This window comes from Rattus norvegicus, chromosome 8, assembly GCF_036323735.1.
Source record: "Rattus norvegicus strain BN/NHsdMcwi chromosome 8, GRCr8, whole genome shotgun sequence".
Taxonomy (NCBI): domain Eukaryota; kingdom Metazoa; phylum Chordata; class Mammalia; order Rodentia; family Muridae; genus Rattus; species Rattus norvegicus.
Window position 1 is genome coordinate 112,695,561 of NC_086026.1, and position 15,390 is coordinate 112,710,950.

At 45.9% G+C, this 15,390-nt stretch overlaps 2 long non-coding RNA genes across 3 annotated transcripts; one reads left to right on the forward strand and one right to left on the reverse strand.

Moving 5' to 3' along the window:
- Window positions 1-2,049: 2,049 nt before the first annotated feature.
- LOC134480224 (uncharacterized) lies at window positions 2,050-10,596 on the reverse strand. The gene is made up of 2 exons (XR_010054471.1): window positions 9,988-10,596; window positions 2,050-2,280 (listed from the first exon to the last, which is right to left on the reverse strand). It is a non-coding gene; the product is annotated as an uncharacterized LOC134480224 (long non-coding RNA).
- LOC120094247 (uncharacterized) lies at window positions 9,523-11,810 on the forward strand. 2 transcript variants are annotated; one of them, XR_010054469.1, is made up of 2 exons: window positions 9,523-10,349; window positions 10,909-11,810. It is a non-coding gene; the product is annotated as an uncharacterized LOC120094247 (long non-coding RNA). The 2 variants fall into 2 exon arrangements; XR_010054470.1 differs by having other exon boundaries at window positions 10,947-11,810.
- The last annotated feature ends 3,580 nt before the right edge of the window (window positions 11,811-15,390 follow it).

The window sequence follows — 15,390 nt, forward strand, 5'->3', positions numbered from 1 at the left end:
CTGCGCATGGAATCCACCACCAGGGCAACCACCACCACCACCACACACACACACACACACACACACACACACACACACACACACACACACACACACAAAGGCTGTTTAAGAGGAAGCTTAAAGCAAAACCCTCTCTTTGTTATCACTGCCTGGAACAGCATGGCACAGCTGCTTGGGCGGGAGTGGCTTGCTCCCGGGTGCCAGGGCTCTGCTTGCCAACAATTTCATCTGCCTTCTACAAGGAGAGACTGAGACTCGAGCGGGAAGGGAACTGCTCTGGACCCCAGACTAGAACTGGAGAAGGAACATAAAGAGAGCTGGGCTCAGGTCAGAGAGGCAGCACCCATGGTCCTCACAGATGATCCTGGGAACATTCCCCGGGCAGCTCTCCCCTCCATTTCTGCCAGGCCTAGCCTGCTCTGGAGCGGAAAGTGTCCTGACCTTGAGCTTCTGGTGAGATGATCCAGGCTAGGAACAGTCACCGGGGCAAGAAACTCTCCCCCACTGCCACGTAGTGGTCAAACCGTGAGGCTCGAACAAAGAGCCAGTGTGAGCACAAGAGCAGCGGGGAGAATGCTTCCGCTTTTTTTTTTTTTAACTTCTTTCTTTCTTTCTTTCTTTCTTTCTTTCTTTCTTTCTTTCTCTCTTTCTTTTGGTTATTTTATTTATTTACATTTCAAACGTTATTCTCCCTTCCTGGTTTCCCCTCTGCAAATCCCCTATCCCATCCTCCTCCCCCTGCTTCTACGAGGGTGCTCCCCCACCCACTTGCCCACTCCCACCTCACCACCCTAGCATTCCTTTACACTGGGGCATTGAGCCTCCACAGGACCAAGGTACTTCCCTCCCATTGATGCCAGACAAGGGCATCCTCTGCTACATATTCGGCTGGAGCCATGGGTCCCTCCATGTGTAATCTTTGGTTGGTGGTTTAGTCCCTGGGAGCTCTGGGGGTCTGGTTGGTTGTTCCTTTTTTTTTTCTTTTATTCGGAGCTGGGGACCAAACCCAGGGCCTAGCGCTTGCTAGGCAAGCGCTCTACCACTGAGCTAAATCCCCAACCCCATTGTTGTTCTTCCTAAGGGGTTGCAAACCCCTTCAGCTCCTTCAGTCCTCTCCTCCATTGGGGTCCCCTTGCTAGTCCGATGGTTGGCTGTGAGCAGCTGCATACTTCCTGTCCACCCTGATCTCCCCTGATTAAGTAGTCATCAAACTGCTTTGATTGCTTTTATCTCAAAAACATTGTGCTTGCGCCCTCCATATGTGCAGCTTCAACCGACTGGAAAATTCTGAAACGATGCAGTAAGAAACCAAACAGGCATTTGAAAATGTCCCTCTGGGTGTATTACCAAGTATACCATCCCAGGGCTCAATATACACACTCAGGGAAAAGTCAAGGCGATAGACACAAAATGTAAATCCAGATTTCAGAATCGTCAAAAGAATTTCTGGTTTTCAACAACCGTTTCTTACCGTATTTAATCGAGGTATTGTCCACTCTGGTCTTCGGTTTCCTTGTCAAGTCTACAAGATAGAGATACTAAAGCACCAATTTCAGGCTACACAAAGAGCCCAGTGAAGCTCTCAGCAAGTCTCAGCCGTTGTTAAGGTGCTCAAGAGGAGCCACAAGTGTCAACTCTCTGGTGTGGAATTAAACACACAACTGAGGACACATACAGATGTGCCTTGGGCCACCAAGAACACAGAACACTATGGCTCCTACCTCTCATCTTCGCACAGCTCTGTAGATGTTCACAGGACTGGGACTCCCATGCAAGCTTGAGACACACACATCTCCATGGCTAGTCTTGTCCTGTCAACCCCTTAGAAGAATGGCAGACACAGGGCTCTGTTGCTGTCCTTCTTCTGTGCGAGAATCGGTAGCCTGCACTCTATAGCAGGAGTGGGAAGGTGGAATGGGTTTGGTTCATTGTTTGGCTGACAGAGAGGCGATCAGGACAGACTCAGTCAACAGGCTAACTCGGCTGCTTTGGTTTTGTGCACTGGCGCTTATGAACGCGAACACAAAGTAGCTTTTCCCATTGTAATTCCAGCCTTTGACAGGAATGTTTTAAAGATTTATTTATTTATTATATATAAGTACACTGTAGCTGTCTTCAGATACACCAGAAGAGGGCATCGGATCTCTTTACAGATGGTTGTGAGCCACCATGTGGTTGCTGGGAATTGAACTCATGACCTCTGGAAGAGCAGTCGGGTGCTCTTAACCGCTGAGCCATCTCTCCAGCCCAACAGGAATGTTTTAAAGATACTTGTATGTCCTGGGAGGGTTAGAGAAAAAGTTGTATTTTCTTTTTTTCTTTTTCTTTTTCTTTTTTTTTTACTTTATTTATTGTGCACATGTGTGTATGTCCAAGCACAAGAACACATGTGCTATATGTCACAGTGTGAAGGCCAAAGGACAACTTTCATTTCTGTCCCTCCACTGTGGAGCTTCTGGAGATCCAACTCAAGTTGTCAGGTTGGAATCCATTTGCCCACTGAGCCATTTCATCCCAGAGATCAAATGTTCTAACCTAACACATACACATAACTGGACATATGAAAACCTTAAACATGGAAACGAAATTGTCAAAAAAAAAAAAACCCAAAGGACAGGGACAGGGTGTTGCAAGGATCCAGAACTCCTTTCCTTTGCCAATCATTTGCTGAGAGGATCCCCATCTTCCCTCAGGTACCTCAGAGACTCCACATCACATGTTCCTGTCTGGCCTCTGGACCCAGGTGAAGAAACAGAGTTAAGCCACACACCGAACACAAGTGCTGGTTGGCTCATCTTTTGCAACATCAGGAAGTTTCACTAGACCATTACAATAGATGTTCTCCCCAAGAAAGGAACACTTTGGAAACTATTGGTTTAGCAGGGGTTTTAGCAGGGACGCGGGGCAACAAGGACATCACTAATGAGGAAGAGAAGTCACTGTTACTCTGTGCTCTGTCCCTTGACCCTCTCGTGGGTCCTTATGCAGGAAGGCTGTGTTCCCATTGCCACCCCACGGATGTAGTCTGGATTCATCTGACACCTAGAGGCAGGAGACACCCAGCAGAGCACTGGATACACTTCGGAGTCGATGCCTTGCCTAGACCTGCAGCAAGTGTTTGCAGGGGCTGCCAGGAAGCAGGAAGGGGGATTGCGAGGTGTTAAACATATGAAACAGTTCAGAGGAGGAGGGCATGGACGTCAGGCTCTACCTCAAGCTACCCTCCAACCAAAGTGTCTGGTCTCACCGGGTCCTTACCAGACCAGCCAACTCAAAAAGGTCCCCTGAGTCCAACCCCAGAGAGGTGCACAGCCCATGGAGAAAGTTTCAGTTTGACATCGGTATCTAGAGGTACTGTGTCATCCACACATATCTGATAGAGAGGTCCAGGCCACAGGTTCTTGCTCAGGAGAAGCCCTGAGTCTGCCATTCTTCAGAGGGTAGGCGGGACAAAGGCTACGTTTTGGGTATACATGTTATTATATATAAGTACACTGTAGCTGTCTTCAGACACACCAGAAGAGGGCATCAGATCCCATTACAGATGGCTGTGAGTCACCATGTGGTTGCTGGGAATTGAACTCAGGACCTCTGGAAGAGCAGTCGGTGCTCTTAACCGCTGAGCCATCTCTCCAGCCCACAACCCTGGTTATATTGGCTCCCCAGGCCTATGTGTGTCCGTAAGGATGTGTCCGGATGGGAGGTTGGCATCCCAGTGCTCTGTGTTTTCGGTGGCCCCAGACATGTGTCTGTGTCTTCACTTGTGTGTTTAATTCTATACCAAAGATCCTCTGTATGCCATCATACAAAATCAGACACACTGGTTGTATGTGAACTTGCCAATCAGGGACACAGCTTTTCCCAGGAAAGCAGGACTTACAGAGGCCAAGAAGGCTCATCTTTGGTCACACTGAGAAGGCTACAGGCATGGATGGCCTCCAGCCCTGCCTTTTTTCCCCACAGCCCTTCCCTCACCTCCCCCACCTCGGCTGCTAATTCTGCCGTCTGAGGACCTGGTCAGCCTGGGAGAGGAATGAGTGCCCAGCTACAGAACCTCAGATGGGGCTGCCTAGAGTGCCCTGTTGGAAGGAAGCGTGGTTTTAGTCCCTTGCATGTTCCAGGCTCTTTTCTGGGGCAAGAATCTGTGGTGTTTATCTACAGATGAAGTCAGCATCTGTGTTTCCAGACCTATACAGTATGTTAAAATAAGGGTTCCTCGCTGACAAGCTTGGGGAGTAGAACTCAGAACTCCCAATGTTAGCCTTCTTGACATCGGTATCTAGAGGTACTGTGCCTAATATTTGATCTCTCTATTTAGAAAGAGTGAGAAAAGGAGTAAAGGAGGGGGGTAAGGTGTGAGGGGGAGAGGCTGAGAGAGGAGTTATGGGAGCTTTTCATTTCGTACCAACCTACAGGTGACCCCAGTCATATACACAGAGAGAATAGAACCTCACATTTCAACAACAGAGCTGGCTTTCTGATAGAAACAACCGAGCTTGTGTGTACGTGCAGGAGACTTTGGGGCGCTGCCCAAAATGGGAAGGGTAGGAAGGCAGTGAGCCTCTGAACTAATATTTGCTGTTTACAAATGTTGCCCAATTTTCATAGAAACTGAGCAAACAAAGAGTCTCTGTCTGCTTCAGGCATTCCTCCCTCCCCTTCTCCACCCCATGCAGTGTCCTCTGCCCCCACCAGAGCCTTCCTTCCCCGAATCTCAATCTCAGTAGTCTCGGGGAGGGAATAATCCAGAAGCCTGAGAGGTGAAGCCCACAGGCCAGGCACTGCCAGCCTGCTGAGTCACAGAGAGACTGTGAGGCAGGTGGAAAATAGGGGAGGACCTCATGGGGAACTGGCATTCAGATGTGACATGTGGCACTGCCTCCCTGTCTCTTCCTCCCTCTGTCTACCCTCCCTCTCAGAAGTCCCGGGACAATGAAAGGTTTTTATTCTTTTCACAGCCAAGAGCACACAATAATAGCGTTCTCATAAACAGTAAGAGTTCACGGCCAGGTGGGGTGAATTCAATCCAAAGTTTAAGAAAAAACTGCAACAGTCTTACACGCCCTTCCTTGCAGCTAAGTCTAGGAAAGTCCGGACTAATGTTTTGAGGACAGAATGTATTCTTTGAAAAGAAAAAAAAAATCAATGAATAGATCGTGACGAACGCAAGATATCGTCTGAGAACATAGATGCAAAAATCCTATGCAAAAATAAAAACTCACAAATGGGGCTGGGAAGAGGCTTGGTTGGTAGAATATGGTCTCCGTGTGCCCGAGGCCCTGGATTTGATCCTTAGCACTGCATAAATGTGGGCTTGGACGCACACCAGAAAACTACTACTCATGTTAACCTTGACTTGGAAATGAGTGCCAGGCCAGCCTGGCCCGTGTGGGGAACATCTGTTTTAAAAAGAGTCACAAAGCAGACCCACTAAAATGCAATAAAGATATTAAACAGTTACTCCATTCGATCCATCCAGGAGTGCAAGCTCTCTATTGAAGCAGCCACGTAATTGAATAAATCTGGGTAATAGTGGAGAAAGTAATAACCACATCCATCACCCTCAGAGCATCGTTTGATAAAGCTTAACCTCCATACATAATGAAGGCTCTTAGCAAACGTGCTCCCTGACTTGATGAAGGGTAGTTAACAGAGATCTACGGATATCCTGCTTTGTGGCGGGATGTGGCGTTAGCTAAAGCATTCTCTTTGAGAGCAAGAACAATACTAAAAACATCTACTATGATCCTCTCCATTGAACATTATTAATGGCGGGTCCGAGCCAGACCTATAGGCAAGAAGAAGAAATAGGAAGCAAAATGACTGAAAAGAACAAACAAACACTCATATTTTTATAAATGGTTAATTGCATATGTATAAAATTCTAAGTAAATTTATTTTGTATTGTGGGATAAATGGGCTAAGAGACATCAGAATGCAAGGTGAATTACATAAATGGGTTCATTTCTATATACAAAATCTAAAAACTAAAGAGTTCTACCTACAGGACAAACAAGTGGGTGGGAACAAAAACGATTAAGTATCTTTGAGGAAAATAAGCTTGAAGTAAGTGGGAAAACTAACTCCTGAAAGTGCAGTGCTAGAGTCAGAATTAGGAAAGTCTCGCTTCCTAAGGGGGTGGGGCAAGTTGGGAGTTAGAGTTTAATCAGGGACAGGACATGAAGACAGGAACTGGGAGGGAGTGATAGGTAACCTAAACTTAAGATTCGAGGAAGACAATGTGCAAGCCTACTATTCTGTAAGCCAATTGCAAATACATAACTTTTTTTTTTTTTTTTTGGAGCTGGGGACCGAACCCAGGGCCTTGCGGTTCCTAGGCAAGCGCTCTACCACTGAGCTAAATCCCCAACCCTGCAAATACATAACTTTTTAAAAAGGAGTTTGGATACAGGCACCCTGCTTGGGTGGAGAATGCTTCTCTCCAGAAGACGTCTTTTATAAAATGGAGATCTCATTGCCAGGTATGGGATCCCTCTCGATGAATTCTTTGGTCAAAAAAGTCCTCAAAGCAGCATGGGCCACTGCCATTGCTTTTGGTCGTGCACCATAACCAGGTGGAAAGAGCCTATGGCTGAAAATACTTTGATTTCAGGGCATAGAGAAATCAGGCTAGAATTGGCCTGAAAACTTTCTTCCTGCTGGCTAGCTTTCACAGTGCTGGAGGATGCTACACAGGCCACTGGGGGGAAGAAAAGCCATCAATGCCTGTTACCTGGCAGTGAAACCTGACTGCTCCAGTATTGATCTACTAGGCCAGATGTGCCTCTAGAGTGATGGTGCCATTGAGGTTATGGTGGTAACCAGCTGCTTTCGGATTGGACTGAAGCCTCCATGAAAGGAAATTTATTCTTCATGTTAGAAAGGTGATCAAGTAGACTATAAGTGGGGCATGCATTACTGCTGCTTTCCTAAATGAACCTGTCAGCCTTTTAAGGCCTGTGAGATGCCTCATCAATCAAAGCTGCTTGCTGCCAAGCCTGACAACCTGAGTGTGACACCCAGGACCCAACTGGTGGAAGGAGAAAACCATCTCTTACCAGTTGCCCTCTGAACATCACAGGCAAGACTTGGAGCACACATTTACACACACACACACACACACACACACACACACACACACACAGGCATACACACTGAATGGATGGATGGATGAATGAATGAATGAATGAATGAATGAATAAATGAAATTTTAAAAAGTAAAAAGCAAAGCACTGCCTTCTAAATAGTGATGGTTATCCCCAGAGGTTAGTGCTAGTCTCCCTTGGCCAGAAAAGCCTCCTGGTGCACTGATTAATGCACAAACACACAACTGGTTAAGGTGCTGAGAGTATGGGATAGTTGAGTGATCAGCCCTAAATGGGACATTTATACCAATCCTCTCCCCGCAAGGCTTAGGGAAAATGGCAAAACAGCGTAGACTGTAGTAGCCAACCACTGGGGAGGGGAGCTGTGAAACACTATCTTCTGGGCACAACATAGCTGCTGGACTCATGAACTCACCAAAACTGTGGATACCGATGTACAACCTTCATGAGATGAAGTCAACAGCATCAGCTAAGGTCCCAACAGCCAGCACTAGTTAGGCTCAATGTGTTACAAAATAACAGTAATAGTAACAATAAAAGACGTGAAGGTAAAGGTGACGTTATGTTGGGGTGGTGTTGGTGATGTCTGCAAGGGAGAGGGAGAGAGGAGCAGGGACTGACGTGATCAAGATACATTGTGTACATGTATGGGATTGTCAAGGAGTAAATAGATGAGATTTCTTTAAAAATGATTTATGAGTTCTAGTACAAGAAACTGTTGTATGTCTTTGATATAAAATGACAATATATTTCCACAGTTCACATACAAATACAAAAGTATCCATGTGTCTGTTGGTTGTGCAAGGCAGGGCATGCAGGATAAGAATAGATTGCATTTAGTTTTTTTTCTGACCTCCTCGCCCAACTACACCAAGATGCATAGTATAACCAACAGGTGTGAATTCAGGTATTGATGGCGCATATAATTACATAAGTGTGTGTGTGTGTGTGTGTGTGTGTGTGTGTGTGTGTGTGTGTGTGTTTTCTAAGAGTGATCTTGGACTAATGGCAGTGAACAAAAATGACACAGTCAGCTCCACTCTTTAAAAAAAAAATATTGTGTATACTTTCACAGAGACTATAATTACATCATTCCACCCTCCCCTTTTCCAAACCTTCCAATATGCCCTTCCTTGCTTTCTTTCAAATTCATGGCGTCTTTTTTCATTTATTGGTATTACATACATATTCGTGTAACCACATATATTCCTAAACACATGCATAAAGCCTGCCTAGTCTGTACAATGTTACTTGTGTGTGTGTTTTTAGAGTTGGCTGAACATTTGGCCTTTGATAACCAGTCTGTGTGCTCTTTCCTGGGGAAGGCTGTTTCTCCTGCTCTCCACGTTCTTCGGGAGCCTATAGCTCTTCGTAGAAGGTTGAGACCTTGTAGGCTTTCCCTCACCTATCTGAGCATGTCTAATGTTCTTGCCCCTGTTTGGCTCACTCGAGCTCGTTCTTTAGGGTGCATACCTACACATCACAGCAATGGACAGTCGATATTCTCACCCCAGTTTCCTACACTCAGAAGGAAAATAAACTTTGGATTTTACTTCTGGGGTTCGAAGTCCCTTTCAGATACTTTTCCTTCCTTCACAGGAGAGTTTTCAAATATCCACAAAAGTAGAGTCAGTAACATAGCAAACACCCACAGAGAACCCCCAGCTTCAACGATGCTCAGTGTTTTGTCTATTTCATTCCACCTGTCCTCCCTCCCCACCCCCTTTTTTTTCTGGTGACAATTATCTTATTTCCCCCAGTATGCGATATATCTTTAACATATAGGAATTTTTACATAACACTACTGAAGCATCTATAGAAATCTATAATGATTCAGTATTACCATCCATTTGCTACTATCCAACATTATATTATTATTAATTATTATTATTATTATTATTTTGTTATTTGTGTCTGCATGTGTGTACATGCACTCACTTGCAAGTATGGAGGTCAGAGGACAACTTTCAGAGTTGTTTCTCTCCTTCCACTGTGGGTCTTGAGGGTAGATCAGGTTGTCAGACCCAAAGGGAAGGTCTCTTAGTTGCTGAATGGTCACCAGCCCCCTTACTAATCAGTCAATTTACAAATTTCTATGCTGGTCTAAAAGCAAGTTAAACCAGGAGCTCAAAGTAGATCCTAAATGAGAGCTACATGCTACGTGGGGTCTATCCCAGAGTTGCTTTTGCTCTAAAGTGATCACCTGCGTTTTACGCTGTTTACTTGTTAAAGAAACCAGATCTTTGTCCTGTGGAATTTCCAGCGTTCCGGATTTGGCTGAGCTGTATCACGATGGTGGGATTTAGCATGCTCTTTTGTATTTGACAGCTATTCTGGGGAGAGTTCCTTGACCTGGGTTTTTCTGGGATTACCTCATCATGAGACTTTGATTTCCTGACTTTGGCAGCAACCTCGAAGAGGGGACATTGTATCACATGGCACAGGCTGCCATGGTGACTTGCTGCCTTGCTGTGCAGTTAACTGTTTCTTGGTGAAGGTATCTGGTAGGTTTGACCACCACTGAGCCCTGTTTTCCCGTTTTCAATTAGTAAGAAGTGAGCAAAGAGATACTTAGAGACTTTCATCTTTTCCTCCTAGTAAGACTTTTGCCCACTGGTCTTAGCATTCAGTAGTGATTCATGTCAGAATGAATTGGGATTGCACTAATTACCAAGTGTTGATACTTTGATCCTCTCATCCCCTCTAGATTTATTGATTAGCATCCTAAAGTAAGGAAAAGCCTCCCCTTCTTCACATATTTATCTCGCTCTCATTTAGACCAGGGTGGACTCACAGGTTCCGATTTTATGCTGTAGGTTATAACCCAGAACATCACTATTCACTTTGTTTTTCAAAAGATATCTGCTTTGTTTAAGCTTACTTATTCACTGCGTCCTGCATGTGTGTGTTCATGAGCATCCTGTGCTGTGGCAGTGTGTGGAGGTCAGAGGACCGTGTGGATTCCTGCCGCTGAGCTAGGATTATCAGGCTTAGTGGCAAGTGCCTTACTCACCAAGCCATCCCACCAGCCCTGGCCCTCGTGTTCTCATTATTACCTCACTGTTGCCTGGGGCAACTTGCCCTCTAAAAAGCTCATCACTGAAGCCCGCCTTGTGTTTTCTCTGTGCCATCTCTGGGGTTTGTGTTTCTGGAACTGAAAGTGCCATGGAGACTTACTTAGCTTTGTCTTGGAGAATGGGGTTCAGAAGTGCATTCTGGGAGCCTGCTGATGAGCACTCATTGGTAACAAGACTCTTCTGCAGACAGAGCTAGGATACGTGTGTGTGTGTGTGTGTGTGTGTGTGTGTGTGTGTGCGCGCACGCGCGCGTGTGCCTTCTCACTTTTTCTGCCTTCCTGTCTGGCAACCACGAGTTCCCACAGATTGACTAGTTCCAGTTAAACCACAGCATGTATTCTACTTTTCCTCTCTCCTTCATTGCAGTGAGAGCTCAATGCAATTGAACCTTAACCCACCATCGAGTTGCTCCCTTCCCCTCCCTATCAGTGAGAATCCGGCACTCCCATCCCCCCATCTCAAGCTCCTTTCCCTCTGCTTCTGTGCACCTTCATTCTCCTCATCCTCCAGGTGCCTTCACAGCTTCAGGCTCTTATGAGCCTCAGCCCCAATCACTCAAGGAGAGAGAAGAGGAGAGGGGAGGGGAGGGGAGGGGAGGGGAGGGAGGGGAGAGAAAGAGAGAATGGATCCATTTTTATTGTTGTTGTTTGTTTATTTCCAGTAAAAGGACAAGAGAAGGAGAGGGAAAGGGAGGAGCAAGGGGGAGACTGTTGTTTTCTCCACAGTTCACAGAGGACTGGGAATAACGGAGGCTACATTTCAGAATGAAGATCACAGAAGAGACTCTCAGAACCTTCCAGTAAAACAAAGCGTTGGACTCCTTTCCACCCACCCAGTCATCCTGCTGTGGTGAACTGAGAGAGGCCAGGGCTGTGTGGGAAAACCTAAGAGTGCCATTCTGCAAGTGAGGAGCTGCTAAGAAGTTCCTTTCCTAGTCCAGTCCAATGTTCAACCCAGCTCGGCTCTACCTAACCCAAAAGAGAGGCCACTGACCCCGGAATTGAGTGGACTCTGAAGTCTCATGTGTATAGGAACAAAAGTCCCTGATCAAAGTGGGGCCTGCAGGAATGCAGGTATTCTCTGGCATGCTGTCTGCCGGACATCTGGACAGACCTGCAAAAGGTGAGGTTAGAGACCAGGAGCATGGTCTAATGTCCCACAGTATGGTAGCTTTGGGGAGGAGATGCAAAACAGTGACAATGTAACATCTGTCACAGAATCTCCTTCAGTCCCCATCCCAGGGGTACCTTTCCCAGGGGGAAGTGGGAAGCTTCAGCCTGGAAAGGAAGGCAGGGAATTCTGAGAATTATAAAGTGGACCAGAGAACTGGATGGCAAAGAATCTGGAGTTTCAAACACAGGGAGAACCTCAAATAGAGAAGTTGGCGTGCAGAAGTAGAGTTGGTTCCAGATCCTGATTTGTAGAAGGCCTTCACTGATGCCTTCCTGATAAAAGAGGAACTATTCAGACGTTGGAGGAGGTCCTTGCAGGAAAGAGAAGATGGGGACAAGAGGTCACATCCTGGTCCTCCCCGAAGAAAGGCACCATTAAGTCTTCAGTGACTTAAGTGACTTGATCTTTCCTTACTATAAATAAAGACCTGTGGGATAAACAATGAACTAAGCAAGTTAAGCTCCCCCTGTGGCTGTTCCTCATCCACTAGGAGGATTAGTAATGCCTACCCTAGCTGACTGGAGAGATTAGTAATGCCTACCCTAGCTGGCTGGAGACACGGCTAAATTGGTAAAGTGCTCGCCGCACCAACGTGAAGACCAGAGTTCAGATTACCAGCGCCCATGGAAGCAGCCAAGTGTGGCAGCTTACAGCTGTAATGCCAGCACTGGGAAAGCAGAGGCAGAAGGGTTGTCAGGCCTCACTTGCTAGCCGGCCTACGAGTTCAGTGAGAGACCCTTTGTCTTAAGAATATAAGGTGGAGAATGATGAGGAAAACATCCAACATTGACCTATGGCCTCTACACACGTATGTATACATGTGCACAGCACACACACACACACACACACACACACACACACACACACACAAATGTGCATGTGTATAATCCTAGCTTTTGGGAAGTAGAAACAGCAGAATCAAAAGTGCCAACCCAGCCTTAGCTATATAAAAAGTTTGAGGCCATCCTGGGATACTTGAGACCCTGTTTTTTGTTTTGCTTTTGTGTGTGTGTGTGTGTGTGTGTGTGTGTGTGTGTGTGTATGTGGTGTTGCCTAGTCAATAGAGGATCTAAATTAGTGAGGTGCTTGATATAAATGCTAGGAAATGAGCTGAGGTCCTCTGGAATCTTAATCACTGAGCCATCTCTCCAGCCCCACTTGATTTTTAGTTCTGTGGCAGAGGCAAAGGGTTTTCATGTGAGTGAAGGTAACACAGAGGGCAGAGGTGCCAGATCTCAGGCTGTAATTAGTAATTGACCCAGTACAGGGCCGAGACATTGCTATCTTTACTTTTGTCTATAATCTGACCAATATTCAGCCCACCTTAAGCCCTGTGGCCACAGTCTTCGGGGCCTAGGTCCCATTTCTTGTTTTGGTGGTTCTTATTACTGCTAGTTTTTTTTTAATTTTGTTTGTTTGTTTGTTTGTTTTGTTTGTTTTTGAGACAGGCTCTCACTATGTATCCCTGGCTAGCCTGGACCTCACTCTGTAGACCAGGATGACCTTGAACTCACAACCACCCACCTACTTCTGCCTCCTGGGTACCCAGCTCTTGGGTTCCATTTTTATCAGGGAATCTTGGTCCCTAGATCCTGGGCAGTGCATGTTAGAAGACTTAGTTGGGGTTTGTTTGCTTTTTTGTTTACAAATTACTTCCTACCTCCATCTCTTACGCCTGACCTGGGCTGGGTACCATCCGTGTGTGCCCTCCTCGGAGTAATAAAGACCCTACTCCCACCTTAGGCCACAAGCAAGGTGGCTAATAGCAGGCGAGCCTTTTATTCTTAAGATCTTTTATCTCATTAGTGATAGAAATGCAAATATCTTCCTTGTCATGACAATTGCTGACCTTACCACTGAGATGCTGGCTCTGAACTGACAGGTAGCAAGCATGATTCCCGCCATTACTACTGAGCCTGTCAGCAAGACACAAGTAGAGAGAACATCTAGTATAACAACTTCACTTCACAGATAAAAAAAAAAAAAGACTGGGGCCAATCAGTGGATATAGCTGGTCCGTTGCCCAGTAGAGCAAGGACACAGGAATCTAGACACTGGACTGATGTCCCCTTTGTCTTGTTCCTGGAAAGTACCTCTCATGTTTTCCCCCAGGTTTATTTCAGAATTTAATTCTCCCTGTTATTTCATCAAGAGATGTTAAGACTCAGACTTTCAGGTGGACTCACAGGCAGGTGACCGGACAAACCGAGCAGAGTCCAAGGCTCCTAGGGCCAACACAAACAGAACACTGGCCCCTCTGTTGTCCCCACAGCCTATGCCGTTGTTTAATGTCCTACTCGCCATGGAAAAAGAAGACCAAAGTCCACCTTCCTTCTCAGCTTGTCCAAATTAAGCCTCTGACCTGTACAAATTCCCAGACATACAGCCGTTGGTGTCAACTGTCAGTCTCTTCAACTGAACAACCTTATCTTTTTTAGCTGTCAGGAATGTTACTCGTGGATAAATCTTTAATCACTACATGTCTTCTCTGTACATGTAACTTAACAAAACTTACCAGCCTCTCAGGTTAGCACCTAAAATAAACTAACAAGCCTCCATTTCCAATCTCCCCCAGGAGGAAGGAAGGAAGGGATCTCAGAAGACACAGTGAACTGGAGATACAGATGCACAGAAGCTATATACGAATGTGTGTGTGCATGAGCGTGTGCGTGTGTGTGTGTGTGTGTGTGTGTGTGTGTGTGTGTGTGTGTGTATCTGTGTGAGTGTGGACGTGTGTGAGACAAAGGTGAGTCATTCTCGATAGGGTCTATCAATTAGTATTCAATATGTCAAAAGTCTCGGCTGCTTTTGCCAAGATCTTAGTTTGAGAGAAGTTGCAGATAGTGACAGTGTTCCCAGTGCCAGTAAAAGACACCAGTGGACCCAAACCTCAAGATCTTGCCCTAGTTCTTTATCTCTTAGGACTGCAAGGTTGGTTTTCCTGGTGGAGCAAATGGTAGCAGAAACTGAAGGTCATTAGAGTCAATGTTGTTCATAGCCTGGAGATTCTGTAGCAAGTGAAACTCAGAAGGAGAATCTTCCAGAATCCATAGTATAAAGGATTGGCTTCCTGGGGGCAATCTTTAGGGTGATTGCATAAGACCCACAAAGAAAAAGTCCTCTGCTCCAGAAACTTCCTGAGCCTGTCTTAGGGTAGGGTTTCTACTGCTGTGATAAGACACTGTGACTAAAAGTAACTTGGAAGGGAAGGGGTACTATGCCACTTACATTTCTACATTACAATCCATCATTACAGGAAATAGAGCAGAAACTCAAGGTAGGAACATAGAGGCAGGAACTGAAGCAGAAACCATAGAGGAATGATACTTACTGGCTTTCTTTTTATAGCCTGCTCCGCTTGCTTTCTTATAGCACCCAAGACCCACTAGCCCAGAGCTGGCACCACCCATCGTGAACTGGGCCCTTCCAAATGAGTCTTAAGTAAAAAAAAATGTACCGCAGGCTTGCCCCCAAGTCAAATTAGTGGGAGCATTTTTTCAACTGAGGTTCCCTCTTCCCAAATGACTCTAGCTTGTGTCAAGTTGACATAGAACTAGTTTAACATAGCCTGAGACCTTCCTGCTACCTCTCTGGGGATTGAACTCTAGGCTGGGGAAGGATCTGCCCCATGGTCTCCCAATGTTTACAGCAGCCCTGATAGCTGAATGATCTGGAAGAGAAAACCTCCTGGCTAGTTGACTAGACTGGAGCTCAGAAGTTGGGAGAACTTTTGGAGGATTCTATCTTTAAGTTTTCATTTCCTTCCAGTTCTTGACTAAACCAGACTAAACCAGACCAAACCAGACCAAACCAGACTAAACCATGGCTTTGGCTGTAGCTTCTCAAAGCTGAAGATGCTCCATTTTGTGGAATTTTGGCCCCAGGAATCTTCACCATAATCTATGAAGTTAAAACTTCGGTTTTGAAGCAAGGAGATTGGAATGAATTTGAGCATTAGACACTACTAGAGGGAGGACTGGAGAGATGTCTTGGTAGCAGTTAAGAGCACTGGCTGCCCTTCCAGAGGACTCAGG